This window comes from Caretta caretta, chromosome 4 (assembly GCF_965140235.1).
Source record: "Caretta caretta isolate rCarCar2 chromosome 4, rCarCar1.hap1, whole genome shotgun sequence".
NCBI lineage: Eukaryota > Metazoa > Chordata > Testudines > Cheloniidae > Caretta > Caretta caretta.
The window spans coordinates 83056899-83073197 of record NC_134209.1 but is presented as its reverse complement, the minus strand read 5'-3'; the positions used below and the strand labels follow the sequence as shown (position 1 = coordinate 83073197).

General features: G+C 41.3%; 1 long non-coding RNA gene across 2 annotated transcripts in view; it reads left to right on the top strand.

Annotated features, from left to right (window-relative positions):
- Nucleotides 1-15893, top strand: part of LOC125635463 (uncharacterized) — a 30606-nt gene extending 14713 nt beyond the window's left edge. The window contains exons 3-5 of one of the 2 annotated variants that reach the window (XR_007356277.2): nucleotides 2900-4416; nucleotides 4523-6241; nucleotides 15059-15893. This is a non-coding gene — a long non-coding RNA (uncharacterized LOC125635463). Of the gene's footprint in view, nucleotides 1-2899; nucleotides 6242-15058 lie in introns of both variants that reach the window. The other variant, XR_012668138.1, reaches the window with a different exon arrangement.
- The last annotated feature ends 406 nt before the right edge of the window (nucleotides 15894-16299 follow it).

Here is a 16299-nt window from a genome sequence, read left to right as displayed (position 1 = left end):
CCTCACCCTGCTCATTCAGATCATGTATTAAATGGAAATCTGTAGCAAAATCTCCCGCCCTCTCATAGGACAGTTTTAGAACAAAAAACTAAAGAACCCTGGCCCTCAGTTACACCAAGTGCAATCATATGGCCCCTGCCCTACCTTCCCAGTGGTTAGCAAAGCGTTTGGCTGAAGGCAGATTGTTAAAATACCGTCTTTGAGAAGGAAGGGTTTTTTCTCACCTGTTTGTTTAGGGAGATGGGTGGAAGGGGCGGTTTTGCAGTCCTCACAATTAGAAGTTCAGAATACAGATGCACGAGGTACGATTGTCCACCATATTTCTGGACCCAAAAGCTTTAGGTAAATACATGTACTTGAATCTCGGGCTGTTGGGTCTAACCTGAAATAAAATATTGGAATTTCATCCCATGGTTCTAAGCAAGTGCCCCGACAAGTTACGGTTTTTAAACGCATTATTTTCAATCTGGCGCTAGCATTATGCACAAGGCCCAGATAATGGCCCATTCGAGCATATCCTGGGGCAGATCCTCAGCTGATGTAACTGGCCATAGCTCCATTGATTTCTGCCTTCCCTCCCTTCGTCATCCACACAATACCCCTCCACCACCATCACCACCCCCTACAGACACACACATACACAAACACTTTCTCGGGATCACAGTCCTCCACCCATCATCGCTTGAGTGATTTCCAGCTCTGGTCAAAACCCTTCAGTTTGTTAGACGATTAAAAAACAGAACAAAAAATCTCTAGATCTGACTTTATTTGATTTCTTAAAATGACCAGAAGTGTTCAGCCTCCTTTATGTAACGTTTGTGTGCGTTTGGGGAAGTCCTAAAATTGGCCGTCCAGTCAATAATCACTAGAAACATGATGAGATGCACATTTCTGGTTGATTAGCTATTTTACAGTATTATATGGATGTATTCATAACAGGGCAAGTGCATGTGTGCGTGAGAGAGAGAAATTTTGGTTATTGTTTTAAGGTTTCAGTTTAATAAACATGACTAAGAGAATAGTACACTCCAAGACTTTTCACGGTCATTTCTAAGCACAATTTTGTCAGTATTGATCCTGTAAAATTTTAAAGGAGTTTGGAAATATTTGTAAGCTCTACATTCATAGTCCATTAAAAACACTTGTGATAGGAAAGGAAACCTGAACACTAATAAAAAAAAAAGTGCCTTGCATAGCACTCTATTGCTAAGAGTTTCGACATTTGGTTTCGGTTTTTCCTATATCAGTCAGGAGTACACCTACGTCCCGATCTTGCATTTCTCCCCAGTGAGGACAACTTTTGAGTGCGCAGAAAATGCAGGATCTGGCAAGCCCCTAAAGAACCGGTTACAGGTCATTTTTTTAGGATGCTAACGTCTTTAGGAGCATGCGACAATTGCCTAGTTTGCCTAATTTCACAGTGAAGATTTACACACACACACACACACACACCCAAGACACACACATACATGGACATTGACAACGGTAATAGTGGTTGTTCTGTTACCTGCACTGTAATATGCAAGTGCGATGTTCAGTTACCATCTGGTATCCAAAACGCCCATTAACCAAGCTGAACCAACTCTCAGCCGAACTGCAGCCCTGCTACAAAACACCTTACTCCTACATACTAGCGATTACATTTTGATTGTTGTTATAATGCCGCAAAAGCCCTGAGCTATGTCTAGATGAGAAAAGAAGCATATGCCCACTCCTTTAGAATTTCTCCTTTTTAAAGTACCATGGTTACTACAACGAAACAATACAAAAACCAAACAGAAAACAGGACCCCCCCGCCCCCAAGTCCCAAACAATCAGATTATGGGGCAGGTCCCACTCCAAACCTTCCATTAGCTGCCCGGAGGATTTCATGAATAGGCCATATAACTTCTATCTATCGTAAGTAATTATAGAGCCCCCATCACCTTAGTATGTGAGAACCTGAGGTTTGCCAATCTGAGATGTAGTTGTCCTCACAATACCCCTGTGAGGTAGGAAAATGCTACTATCCTCATTTTATAGACAGCGAACTGAGGTACAAAGCGGCTCAGTGACTGCCCGGGGGTCACACAAGAAGACTGTAACAGCCTCTCAGTACTAGCTGGAAAAAATTGTTCATATTTAACATGAACTCACCATTACTAAGGACTGGCTGGAGTTGGGGAAAACCCTCGATTTGGGCCTGATCCAAAGCCAATAGGAGTCTTTCCATTGACTTCAGTGGGCTTTGGATCAGGGTCTAATTGCACTCTCAGGTTCTCCTTAAAGACGTAAAAATTGTTAAAGGATACATAAGAGGGGAATTTCAGCCTAGACCCTGTGGCCCTTAGTCGGGCAAACCTTCCCCTGAAACCTTCGGGAAATTATGTTCGTTTTACTCCAGCAATTGGGATTAATCTCCAGAGTAAATCCAGCAGGATTTGACCCAGAGGGAGGTTTGCCTCACTTAAGGAGGCGGTGGGCAATGTAACACTTATTCTTGTTCCCAGCGATAACATTGCACAGCTCAGTGAAATAGACCCCACTTTTTCATTTTCAACCCATCGAACCACATTTTATTTACACTTCACAACTCCAAATACTTCCCCTCATCCCTTCCCCCTTATTGGTTTAATATGATATTTGCCCTCTGTGAAATCAAACTTAAATCCTCAGATCCGCCGAGTGACATGCAGCGGGTATCTAATTGGACGGCACTTATTATAAACCGAATAATTTTGCATTTCTAATTATTTCGTTATTCATCCATGAAAACCTGTGTAGTGACCAATAATGCCCTGCTTTTCAAAGTGCTACTGTAACCGCCCGTGCTTCACCCATAGAGAGATCTGTATCAATTGGCTAGGTACCATGATGTCTCTCCACTAAGTGAAATCTTACCTCTTTCATTTCTTCAAAGGTCAAGTCCCAATTATGGAGGATCACTTTTCAAATGCAATGTCTCGCTTTGCTTCAGGCCTAAACCAGAGATCGTGGAAGGACAGATATAAAGTGTACACTGTCAAAAGCTTATCCGGTCTTTACTGCATAGCACCCCATATTTAAATGTGAACTCCAGTTCAGAGCAGTTGAATTTATCTGTAGAGTTCTACGCATGTTTGCACCAGTCATGAAGACCTGCACAAAAGATGAATTCCTCTCATCTGCTGCCGAACAAGTTTTTAAAAAGTGAAATAAGATATGGATTAAAAAGGAACACAGCAAAGATGAATTGTAATAAAAACAGCATCTGATCTGTCAAACGTATAATTTTTACAGTGAATGTTACAGATTATTATTTAAAGTATCAAATAATTTGATAACTGTTAGAATAGTAAAAGAAAAAGAAAAAGAAAACCCCTCGGAATCTGAACACTACAGAGCAGTAATATAATTTTCTGGGATAAATAACATGAAATCATAGGAATAAATGTTCTGTCTAATCTGAAAATCTGCAGATGTTCAGTAAGTATCCAAAATGCTCCAATATGTATTCCCAAATGACTGCGCCCACCAGTCAATGTGTATTTTTATCTTCTGGCTTCTTTAGATACACATTATAACTTTGAACATCCAGAAACGACACCCTTCTATGGCGAGGCGAATTTCCGCCGTTGTCTTTACCCTGAAACAAGCATCAGAAGCACATGACTTGCTTAGCTCCTTGCTTGCTTTGCTTTGCTTAGCTCCTTCCTAGATTCTTACTATATTAGACTCCTTTCCTTTGAATTATTTTGTAATCAATAAATTGGAATTAACCATTTCCTTATTCTAATTAGTTCCATTGCGTGTGACTTTTTAAGACCTGTTAGATTTGTAGGGCATAAAGTGTGCGCATACTGAAGACATCTTGTGATCAGAGATGCTACTCTTTTTTGCTCTAGAAAATAACCAAACTAAACACTTAAAATACAGAGGTTTGTCCAGCCTTGTCCCTCGATTGTGAACTGGTGTGCTTGGTCTTAATCGTGCGGCCTGAATCCAAGCAGCCGTACACATTATTCGTAATTAGGAAAGGATGCAACAAGGACTGTTGTTTTGGGAGCCTCGGGGGCCTGTGACAAAGCAAATCTCTGGGCCGAATATTGCTCCAAACCAATATGGTAAGAGAATTAAAAATGGAGCTCACAGCCAGCGGTGACAACCACCAAAATTCTACGCATCTCTTTGAAACAGATCAAAGAATTATGTTTGCAAACCGGATGTTCCTTCTACTTACTGGGGTGCTTAGGAGAGAGAAGAGAAAATTAAACTTCAGCTTCAGGACAGGGGCTACTGTGCAGGCCTTTTCCCACTGAAAGCAGAAATCACGTGGACTTCAGTGGGAGGATCGGGCCCTACAGACGTGCTGGAGCATCCTGAGGTGGATTTTAAATGCCTACATTACATTAGGAAGTGGGACCAACATGACTATAACAAAACTTCAGACATTAGTAAGTAAGTATATTCATAAATCACATTTCCCCGGGGCATAGTGCCTCGCTGAGGTTATATACTTTTTTAAGGTGTATTTTTATTCAGGAATTTTATGGTCGCTTTACAGAACTTTATCGAATACATGAAACGATTTCGCCAGGTTTCCCAAAACCTCTTCATACATTTGGGCCGGATCCAAAGACGGCTGAATTCACTTGAAAGACTGCAACAGGATTTGGATTCTGAACACAAGTGGGGTTTAATTCTGCAACCCATATATTGCTTGAGGCGGTCAGGATTTCCAAACAAGGTAGTTTAAAACCCTATTGCATTGGAAGGAGGCTGTTTAATGTTAAAAACCCAATTTAATAAAATACACAGTTTATGAGCAGGATTATTCACTCAAAACTCCCGTGGGACTTTCACATGTGTGCGGAATATAGGACTGAAGGTTATTTGTTAGTGAGACAATGGAAGTTTTGCTATTGATTTGGTAGGGGGATAAATGGGCCCTATTTACTTTCTCACACTGGTGTGAGGGCCCGCTCTTGACGTTTTTATTTAGGCAAGAATCCTGTAGAAGTCTGCCTGACGTTTGCCTGAGTAGGGACTGCAGGAAATGGCCCAAAGTTATTATAAATAGCAACATTTCAGTGGAGAGATGAGTGGGGAACAAACATATTTGTAACAGGTAAATAGACTGTGTAATTAGATGGTTTCTTGTGCAGTGCATTACACATAAAAATGGTGATGAAGAAAACTTTTTACTCTGGATTTTTTTTTTTGGAAAGCATTCCATTGCCACTCGGAACTAGATGTCGTTTAAAATTATAGTTTGCAAAATTCACAGGAATGTGCTACAAAGTAGTTGTTTTCAACCCGCTTTTAAATAAGAGTAAATAGACTACGTCTTCATTCACTAGCTTTTTCTGCCTACAGTGCGCTCACAAATCCAAGCTTAGCAGTGAAAAAAGTCGTATGTCCATTTTAACAACCTCCCCAAAGATCACAGTGTAAATTTACTAGATCGTCTGTTCCAATGCTGAATTGGACACATAATAAAAAGAACCTTTTCCCCCTGTAGATTTCTTACATGAAAAGCCAACTACAGCCATCAAAGCAAAGCAGACAGGGCCGTTCAGAGCCGAAGGTGGAAATCCCAGTGAGTTTGTGGTTACAGGCTGTGGGGCGCGTTCCCAATAGCGAGTCGAAGGTTTTTAAAGAGGCCTTTCAGTGTGGAGATGGGGGCTGTATTTCCTATCTAAATTCCTAAATCAACAGCTTAGGATTTAGCCCAAGAAAGCTTCGCAAATATTTCAGCTACATCCCCTTTGGGAAAACACTTAGATCCCCTTGGCAGCACCAACTCTTGAACCAGGTCTGCTCAGCTACATCCCTACTAGAGTCAATAAAGTAAAATCCCCTGAGCAGCCTGGAAAGCAGAGAGTCCAGGTAATAATATTTCAGCCCCCAACCTCACCACCTTTCAATTAAAGAGGAAACAGCTGCGTTTGAAGCAAGGAGCATGGGAAAGCTTCTCTCTCTCATAATACTCTATTGGATCGCGAAGAAACCGGAGGAGGGGGCTCGTAATGAGGAAGGCGTCTCAGGCCCAGCTGATGCTGCCAGTGTGCAGAGTGTGCAGAGCGGTGGGACAACTGGCGCTGAACTCTTGGCTTGCCTCGTCGTTTTAACGTCTGGGGTGGTTAAAGTCGGCTCGATCCTGCTCCCGCTGTAGTCGACGGGAGTTGTGTAATGGATTTCACTGGGAACTGGATCCGGCCCAATGACTTTACGTTCAGAAAAACATCAAAGAGTGCGTGACAGGCAATGTGGAACACACATGGTAAGCTCAAAATCCTTTTCTACCAAGACGTGTTTCTCAGTGTTTTTCTGTCCCATCCCCACCGCGTCCCTTTACAATGGGAGGGGAGAGGGCTCTAAATACAGTGACACGGTAGCAGGGCTGTTCACAGACAGGAGAGAGAGAGAAAAAAACCCCTTCAGCAAAAACATTAGCATTAACTGAGCAGGGGAATGTGGGGAGGAAGTTGCCAGTTTACTTTCTCCCTCTCCGGGACATACATACCAACAGTGGAGACCCAGTCAATGGAGAGGACAGATTATCAACCGGTAATAATCATCAAACATGGTGACGTATTACCTTGTTGGATCCCTTTGGATTTAACCAGTCTCCACCTTGACCCAGTACTAGCCCCCACCCAGCAGTCAGCAGCACCAGCCAGTCCTCAAGCTAGCATCGGCCCCCAAACCCAGCACCCTCAACCAGCCTGACACGCAACACCAGCATCTGGACCAGCAGCCAGCACTCCATGCCCCACCAGCTCCTGATGGAACCTGGTAGCCCTATACCCAGCTCTAGCAAACCCAGGAGACCTAATCCTAGGCCCTAGCAACCATCCCTATCCACAGCACCCACCACCTATCCCACAGGAACAGTCCCACCGGCACCCCCAGTCAGCACTAATATATGACCCCCCATTACTTGTCATGATCCACAACCCATTGCGGGATTCGGATGGACTGTGGTAAGAAACTGCAGGGGGATTTTGGGGTTCCAACTGGAACAAGTGGAACAAGAACCCCCAGTTTGAATGGTCACAAATAAAATTACTTCAGAAATTCCTCTTGTAGAAACATAAAGATGAAAGTTGCATTTCAGTATGGAATTGGGAAACCATACTGACACTGTAAAAGCACCAGTATTTCAATGAACTTTTATAGTGACCCTAAGTGTATTGAAAAGGAAATCCGGTGTATTTGTTTTGCTATAAGTCTGAGATATGGTAGTTGGAATAGATCATTAGAAACCCCACCATTGTCTTTGATCTGAGGCCCCAATTTTCCAACAACTCCTCCACATATGCTATCACTTCCAGCAGTGAAAGTCCCTCTGAAGGCTTTGAGATTGTTCACCTGATTAAAGATAAGCACCTGTGTAAGTGTTTGCACCATAGGGGGCCTTTGAGACAATAGCTTTATTCCTTGATATAACCTAAAATAAATGCAGAACCTGCACTCCATTACAGGCCACTGAAGCAAATAGGAGTTTGACTTGACTAAGGAATGGCGAATAGGGCCCAGAAGCCTTAACTAAAAGCAATTTGAATAAAATCTTCCCTCTGTATAGGATACATAGCTTGTCAAATATATTCAAGTAAATATTCTAAAAGTCCGGGATTGATACTGAAAATGCAAATCTCATCTCTTTACTCTAGCAGTTTCCTAGAATATCTACAGCCACTCAATATAGGAGGTCTTAGGAGACAAATGAAAGGAAGGCAAGAAACTTAGAATTACGGTCAATACATTTCATGTCCAGAATATTAACCTGCCCTCTGTAAAATTAACCACACAATTTGTAATCATTCATAATGAACAGAATTGTCTTGACTTTTAAAAGACTTTTCTCATTTAAAAAATCCTTGTAAAAATGTTATTGATCTTAATATGCGGAAAAAGGCATAGCCAGCAATTCTTTGATAGTCTATGTCATTTTTTATTAAACATTAAGAGATTTTCAGAACAGGACTCAGTGATTTTATAGTGGATTGATGAGGTTTGGCAGGACATTAAAATATTTAAAGTTATAGCTTTGAAAAGGTTTCTTTATGTTTCTGTATTAATAGAAAAATCATTTACAAGGAAAAATGTTTTCTTCTGCTTCACTAAAATCTTCCACAAGGGCCTCATCCTACTCCCTCCACAGGAGCCAATGGGAGTTTTGCCATTGACTTCAAAGAGAACAGAAGGGAGCCCCAATTTTGGAAGAAATGACCAGCAAAAATTGGGCCTCTTCCTCACAGAGTAGTACTATTGAAGTTAGCACTATATTGCACTTACTGCAATTTCAATAAGTGTTCCAGACCTGTGATACTCAATTTTAGCCAAAACGGTTTTAGAGTATGTGCAACCAACTTGGCATTCCACCTTTGGGGCAATACATTTGTAGCGATTTTCACTATTTGTTTCAAATCTTTATTCTAATCTCTGCACTATCCAAAAACTAGAAGTCAGATTTACCAGCAAGTTTATGTTTTTGCATGATAAACAGGGAGCCCCCTGAAGTTATCAGGTACTAGCTTAATGGACACCCAGGCTGCTTAAAAAGGACTGAGAGAGACCTGAGTGAGGTGGAACCGTAAGCAGGCAGGAGAATGAAAAGAGCTGTATAAATGCTAAGTATTATCATAATCTCCAATATTATCCCCAGTTGTTTAGGTATTGTACAGTAAGCAGTTAATGCTGACACAGCAGAACACTGTTCTTATGCGTTGTTGCTCTGGCTTTTCTAGTGACATCATTATCAGACTCCTAGCATTTCCTTCAATTTTGGGGTGTCTGATCTATTTAATGCAGTTTATCTTGTGTCCTTCACCCTGAGAAGTGGAGTTATTTTGTGGAATGATTTTTAGTCTGCTTTGATACAAGACTTAGGCGTATCATTTTGAAACATGTACACTCATCCATAAATTGTCCAAGCCCACAGATTCCTAAATTAACCTACTACAGTATGACCCCATCTACAGTGCGCTGTGCATGTCCTGTATGGTACTAAATTATTTTCACTTCCAGTAAAATTATTGGGACTGATTCTCCTCTCATTTATGCTAGTGTCAAGCAGAAGTGACTCCAGCAAAGTCAACACCATTACACTAGCAGAATTAGATCACAACAGAGTTTTCTTGGGTTGTACAATTTCAAGTATCAGCTTAGTTGTTCCACATTTAAAAACTGTTTTTTCCCCATAAGTACAGATTGCCAGCAGGGAAAGAACACAATATAAGCATCATATCCTGTGATCAGATTAATCCATGTGCAGAATAAAATCTTAGACAATGAGATCTTTTAATATCCTTTTCCGTATTGGACTTTTTGTTTGGATGCAGTTTTCCTGATGAGTTCTAGTAACATGTTAGTTAATCTATACAGTGTGCCTGGGTACAGCTAGACAGTTATAGATATAAAAGTTATATCTACACACTCTCATCCATCCATACACACATGCATAGTGTCTGTCTTCCAGTCCTAATTAAGTAAGTGTGAAATCTTCCACAGCAGAATTGGACAGTGAAGTAGGTTTGAAAGAATGCTCTGGAGCCTGTTGACTTTACAAATGGAGATAGCAGTTTCAGTCACTGATGAGGGACAATAGGATCCAAAGAGTGAATTTCAAGTTTAAAGTCACTGCAGTAGCCCTAATGACTCCATAGTTAAGGTTGCATTGAGGTTTGCCCTTAAGGCAGGATTAACATTCCTTTGTTTCACACAGTAATGATTGAAGTCAATGGGACTGCACGTGGGAGTAAATTTCCATGCTTACAGATCCTTTGTAGGATTGGGGTCTTAGACCTTGATCCCACGCTTATGCATGTGCTTCACTTTAAGCACGTGAAGAGTCCCAATCACTTCACTGGGACTACTTATGCTTAAAGTTCAGCATGTGCAGAAGTGGTTGGAAAACTGGGCTCCTAAATTGTTATGGTGTCCTTGGCTTGCAAGGCAAACTCAAAATCCAGAAACACTTTGTATCATTATCAGTGGAATTGGAGTCAGATGGCCCGTGGAGGAGCTGTTGTTGATGGGCCACCAGGAAAACGAAGAATGTGGGGCTTTAGGCTGGAAGCAGTTCAGCCACGTGGGAAAAGAAGTGCACTGGATTTAATGAAGTTCACTTAGTCAACTTAACTTGCATTCAGCATCACTCTTTGCTAATGAAACGTGGTGGCAGCATGAGAACTAAGCTGTGAGTTCTTTGAAGTCCAGCAGCTGGTAGTGTGAGCCATGGAACTTGGTCATACACAAACCATGTGGTCACGCTACCAGCTGCTAGACTTGGACTGTGGCCAAGGGGACGGAGGAGTTTGAGAAGTACACAGACCTGCAGGAGATGACAACAGCAGGAAAGGAAAACTGTTACTTTACCTTGCAGCACTTTGAAGCTCACCACCAAGCTCACTATATATCTGCCTCAAGCCTAACAGCAGCCCTAAGAGCCATGAGGAACTATTGTTCCCCAAAGCAGAATAAGACTGTGGAATGATGCAGGTTTTTCAGTAAAGGCCAGTGAGAAGGGGAGGGGATAGACTCCCTATGTACAGCCTTATGCACACTTGCTGCTACCTGAAATTTTGGGGACTTGACAGGCTCCCTGATTTAGGTCTGGAGTACCAATTGATCTAGGGTAAGTGATTGGTCTCTTGGAACTGGGAGAAACCTGATGTGGTATGATTTTTGGTTTTAATAACTTTTAATCACACAGTTCAGCTTATCTGGGTGGCAAGATAGGCTAACGGGACTGTCTGACTCCATAGTAAGACTGGTATAGTGATCCAGGAGTTCACAAGTGTTATTGGCTTGATGAAATCTAAATAATAGAATATACCACCAGTTTGGGGAGGGGCATCAACACAGTGGTGAGCCACTCCAGACAGAGGGACACCCTAATTTTGAGCTCAACTGTAAAACATGAATGTAAGGTCAAAAGATGTCATTATAACCTACAACAACAAATGTTGGTGGAAAAAGGTGCAAAAGCAAGACACATTAAATTAGTCCAAACGAAAAGGCCTACTGATATAATTCAAGGACTGTGTTAAGATCATGCTAGATAAACATGAACCATGTGGAACCAGAAATCAGTAAACCACACTTGTTGTGTCTGAAAGTAGGCCTAGTTCAAGGACAAAATAATGAGGGGATGGGCTATTCCACCCATCACTCCCTTGTGGGTTCCTAATGGAAAGACTTTGGGGAAGAAAAACTGGCTATTGGAGCAAGCTTCATCATCTTGGCTTCTGCCCCCACCATCTCGTAGGGCCTTGTACCTTCTTCATCCTAATATTGAGAGGTGCCCTGACCAGACCGTGCCAGAGGGAGGCCCAGATGACACCTTCATAGACACTGGCTCCAGCTAGTCCCCAAATAGCATGTGGAATGCGAGACATTGCTTCTTTCCCTCCTCCCCCATCTCCTTCCCAATGTGACCTTTTCCTTCCCCAACTTAGTCCTTCTCTTTTCTAAACCTCTCCTTTTTCCTTCTGTCTAATAAGAGTCTATCTTAGCTGGCTAAGACTGTATATTTTTGCAGCACTGCTGTAAGCAACTAAAAGAAATGCCCTAAACAGCCCGATACTGGTACAAGTTTGCCAGGTCTCAGAATGGCTGAGAAGACCCTGTGAGGTGCCTGTGTTTTTCTAGCAGTGATGTTGCAAGGGAAAATCAACTCCTGAAATAGAAGCTGAAGTTTCTATCTTTGCTGGTTTTTTTCCCTTTCCCCTTCTGTGTGTCTGTCTTGTTTTGTCTTCTAGGAAACGAGATTGGACTTTAACTTTTACAACAACAGCAATAACAGCAGTTCCAGCCTATTTCAATTAATGTCTTCTCTTTTCTCCAAAAAGGATAATTATTACCATCTAAATGACTGTCAAAGAAGGGGGTGTGGGAAAGGAGACTCCTTCTAAATACTCTGTCCAGCTAATGGGAAAGGGAACAAGGGATGTTGTTAAAATAAAAGGCTTACTTAACACTTTACATTCCAACTGGTTCTACTTTTCTGTATCTTTAATAAACGGTTAAAGGATTTTTAATGGTGGATTTGCCATGGTACTAAGCAGGCTGAGGTCTCTGTATGCCAAGCCCCACACTTTGTTTAAAATTGGACAGTGACTGGGTTATGTTAAACTTTAGGATAGCAAAGCCAGCAGATCTGATGAAGATGCCAACAAGAAGGGTGAAGGTAGGAGCAGCTTAGGGAAGTGGTGGAAGAAACAGTCCTTAGCCTCCTAAAAAGGCTCTCTGAGATGGAACCCAAAAGAGAGGGCAGACCTGGCTTCCCCTATCTCTCCTGCAGACCAAGAGGGAAAGCACAGGCATTAAGAGTAAAAGAGGCCAAGAACTCTGAGTTCAAGAGAGAGAATGAGGGAGAGCTTATAGGCCATTAGATTTCTGGCTTGTTCTTTGGACTTTTTGGTTTCCCCTGGAAGGGGAATGAATTGAGATGCAACCTGGTCAGAGAGGTAGGCCACAGAAGCAGCAGATTGTTGTGGAATCAGGATGGATAAAAGGGGTGCTGGATTGCAGAAACCCTAAAATACCACATCCCAATATGAGGAGGCACTCTGGAGGTAAGAGGCAAACAAGAAGAGGTGGCCAAGGTTCCATACCCATAATGAGATGCATTTAATGTGGGGGAATATGAGCAGATAAAGAAGTTAACTCATTAGCACAGCATTGCAAGGAATATGGCAAGCTGAACCATTTAGGAGTGCATGCAAGAGTAGAGGAAGGTCCCAGAAAGATTGTCAGACCTTTACAAGAGAGGGATGACATATCAGACAGTAGTGATGATGTTATGACTCTCTCCTTGAGTCCAAGAACATATCAGGTTCAGGCTGTCAGAACTGGAGAACAAGGGAAAATGCAAACCTCAGTGTCTGCAACAATGTTAATAGGGAAATGCTCTGTGCAATTTCAGTTTGATAGGAGGGCCTCTTGCACAGTGAATAGGAAAGTGTTATTTACCCCTTCACTTTAGCACAAGAACTAGGCTTTCACAGCTTTTCGCCATGTCTTTTTCGGGCAGCCTCATTTTCACTTGCCTTCAGGTGTCCATCTTATTGCTACTCTGATGATGGAATCAGTTTCCATCAGAAGCACATGACCGATCCGTCTTCAGCACCTCCTGGCAATGATGGTGCTCAGATCCTCTTGGCTGTAATATGTCAATAGAACTTGGTTTGAGATTGTTCTGGGCCAAAAGTATAACTGGGTTAAAATGAATTAGATATATTTATGGAGTATACATCGATCAATGGCTATTAGCCAAGGTGGTCAGGGATGGAACCCTATGCTCTGGGTGTCCCTAAGCCTCCGACTGCCAGAAGCTGGGACTGGATGGCAGGAGATGGATCACTTGAAATGGCCCTGTTCTGTTCATTGCCTTGGAAGCATCTAGCCACTGTCAGAGACAGGATATGACCCTAGATGGACCATTGGTCTGATCCAGTATGGCTGCTCTTATGTAATTCCAAAGGGTGAATTGGATTCAAACACACCCATAAGAGCTCAGATGCAATCTAACAATGGGACTATTGGAAAATGTGGGAGCAGATTTCTTTACCTTGAAGGAAAAGCAGTACTTGATTACAGCGGGCTAGTATTCAACTTTTGTAGGGGTGTTGATGCCCTGCCTGACAAGGAGCAAGTCAGTGATTGGCAAACTAAAGGCCACTTTGTGAGATATGGCATTCTTCACATTGTATTCACTGACAACAGACCCCAATTTGCCTCAGAAGAATTCAGGAAATTTTCACTCATATAGGAGTTGGACAAACCATACGCCTCCCCAACATACCTGCAGAGTTACGGTAAGGTGGAATCAGCTGTGAAAACAGGTAAGAGACTGCTACACAGCTGTTTCTTCTGGTTCAGACCCTTTCTTAGCACTTTTGGCTCACAGGAATACCCCATCACAAGGTTATCAAAACAGTCCAGCTCAGAACTAGTGAAGTTATGAGGGGTTCCATGGCAAATGATCCCAACAAACAGGAGGCACTTACAAGCCAGCCAACACACCATTGAAAGTAAGCCTACAGAGATCATCACAGAACAGAAACAACCATTTGGCTGCCAACCCCCAGAGAGTATGCTGGACTCAGAGACAGGAAGACAGAGATAGGTCACTCCCACTGTGGTCCTCTATTGAACAAACCAAACTATCTCAAAGACTATGTAATCAGCTGAGTCAGTAATAAAGACAAGACTCTAACTCAGCTATGTGCTAGCAATCTCAAAGGGACAAGGGGTGGGGATTGAGGAGTCAATCATCTCTTTTCAATGTTAAAATATTTGTAAGATAGTGAACATGTAACATGATCAGAGGAACTGGAGTCGGAGTGCCCATGCTCCCTGGAGTGCAGTGATACCTTAAAGACTAACAGATTTATTTGGGCATAAGCTTTCGTGGGTAAAAAACCACTTCTTCAGATGCATGGAGTGAAAATTACAGATGCAGGCATTATTATACTGACACACAAAGAGAAGGGAGTTACCTCACAAGGATTTATCCTTCTCTTCATGTGTCAGTATAATAATGCCTGCATCTGTAATTTTCACTCCATGCATCTGAAGAAGTGGTTTTTTACCCACGAAAGCTTATGCCCTAATAAATCTGTTAGTCTTTAAGGTGTCATTGGACTCCTTGTTGTTTTTGTGGATACAGACTAACATGGCTACCGTCTGATACATGCTTCCTGTGGGAATTATTATTGACATGACACCAGGAAAACAGGGAACCCCAGGAGTTAGACTAGAAGCAGCTCAGCCACATGGACAGAGCAGTCCAAAGGGCTTAATAAAGTTCCACTTGTTCTACATAAACTGCATTTAGTTTCACCCTCTGCTAAAGAAACATCCTAGGTAGGTAAATGAAGGAGGAAGTGATTTCCATATATTTCATCTTGAAACATAAATGTAATTTACTTATCAGTATTGGGATTTTCAAAAGTGTTCATCATTGGCCTAACTCTGCTCTCATTGAAGCCAACAGGAGCTTTACCATTGATTTCAATGGGAGCAGAGTTAGGCCTATAGTGTGCACTCTTGAAAATCCAACACGATCCTTTTTCCTTTTGTTTTACAGGTTTGCTATTAGATCCAACAGCTGAGATGACTAAAGAAACAACACATCTAAAAACTGGGTTGCATCAAAGGATCACGGTGTTGCCCTCATGGTGATGCTGTCTATTATAGGCTCCATATGTTCTGGTGCTGGTAGCTTTTATGTACTGTGTAATGTCCAGACACTTCTTGGATGTTCATACTAAAATAATATGCACCCAAGGAGATGGAAAAGAATCACCGAATGGTGTACATGTGAGTGGAGATGGAAGGTCTAATATACTCTTGTCTTTACTTGGTAAAACTCCCATTAGCATCAGTGAGAAAATAAAGGACTGTAGAATCAGGCCTAGCAAGTTAAGGAAAGACCATTAATAACTGAATAACTTCTTTTGAAAAATGACAAAACCAAGAGGTGATGTTTTAAGGTTATTAATAAACATGAACAATTTTTATACCAATTGTGAAAAATGCGGAATTGCTTTAACATTTAAAAACTAAAAAATATGACACATTCCCCTTGTAAATCTTAAAAGGGAAATTCAAAGTCCTATATTCCTTGGCTTACATTGTAGGTTTTTTCAAATTAATGTCATTGTGTGTTTTTAAATTCACAATTTTGTATTTTTTAAAAAAAAATTCACAAATTCCACTATGTTTTGTATTGTAGATGTCCCAGTAACTGTAATATAAGCTGGTAATGAAGTCTGCTCATAATAAATATTGTTCTGTAAAATCCAATGCATGCAATATAAAGGTTCCAGTTCTGTATCTTTTGAAGTCAATAACAAAATTTACAAGATTAGGAAAGTAATAGGATTTATTTTATTTAATAAAATTAATCCTTGTGCCAGTCACATCTTTTGCTTTATTCTATTTATTGTTCCACAGATAAGGTGTCTATTGCAATATCCACTGTCACACACTGAAAATGAATACTGCTATTAGTAATTTGCAAAGGAAAATCAACACTTTTTTGCAGTTTGATTTCTGGTGAGTGTTGTCTATGGAATAAACAGACCAAACAAATATAAACAACACAGGAAATCCATTAAAAAATTCCTTGAATTTATTTCAGATGTCACATAATTTATATGAATACATGTGGCTATGAATTCAGATGGTTTTCCAATAAGTAATAAACTTTTCTCATTAACCTCCTTTTTAACCAAACATATATTATTTTACAAGTGTTATGCCAACTAAGCCAAGTGTCAGTTCTTAGTAAATTAGCGTAAATGGATTAGCTTGAAATGGTAAGGT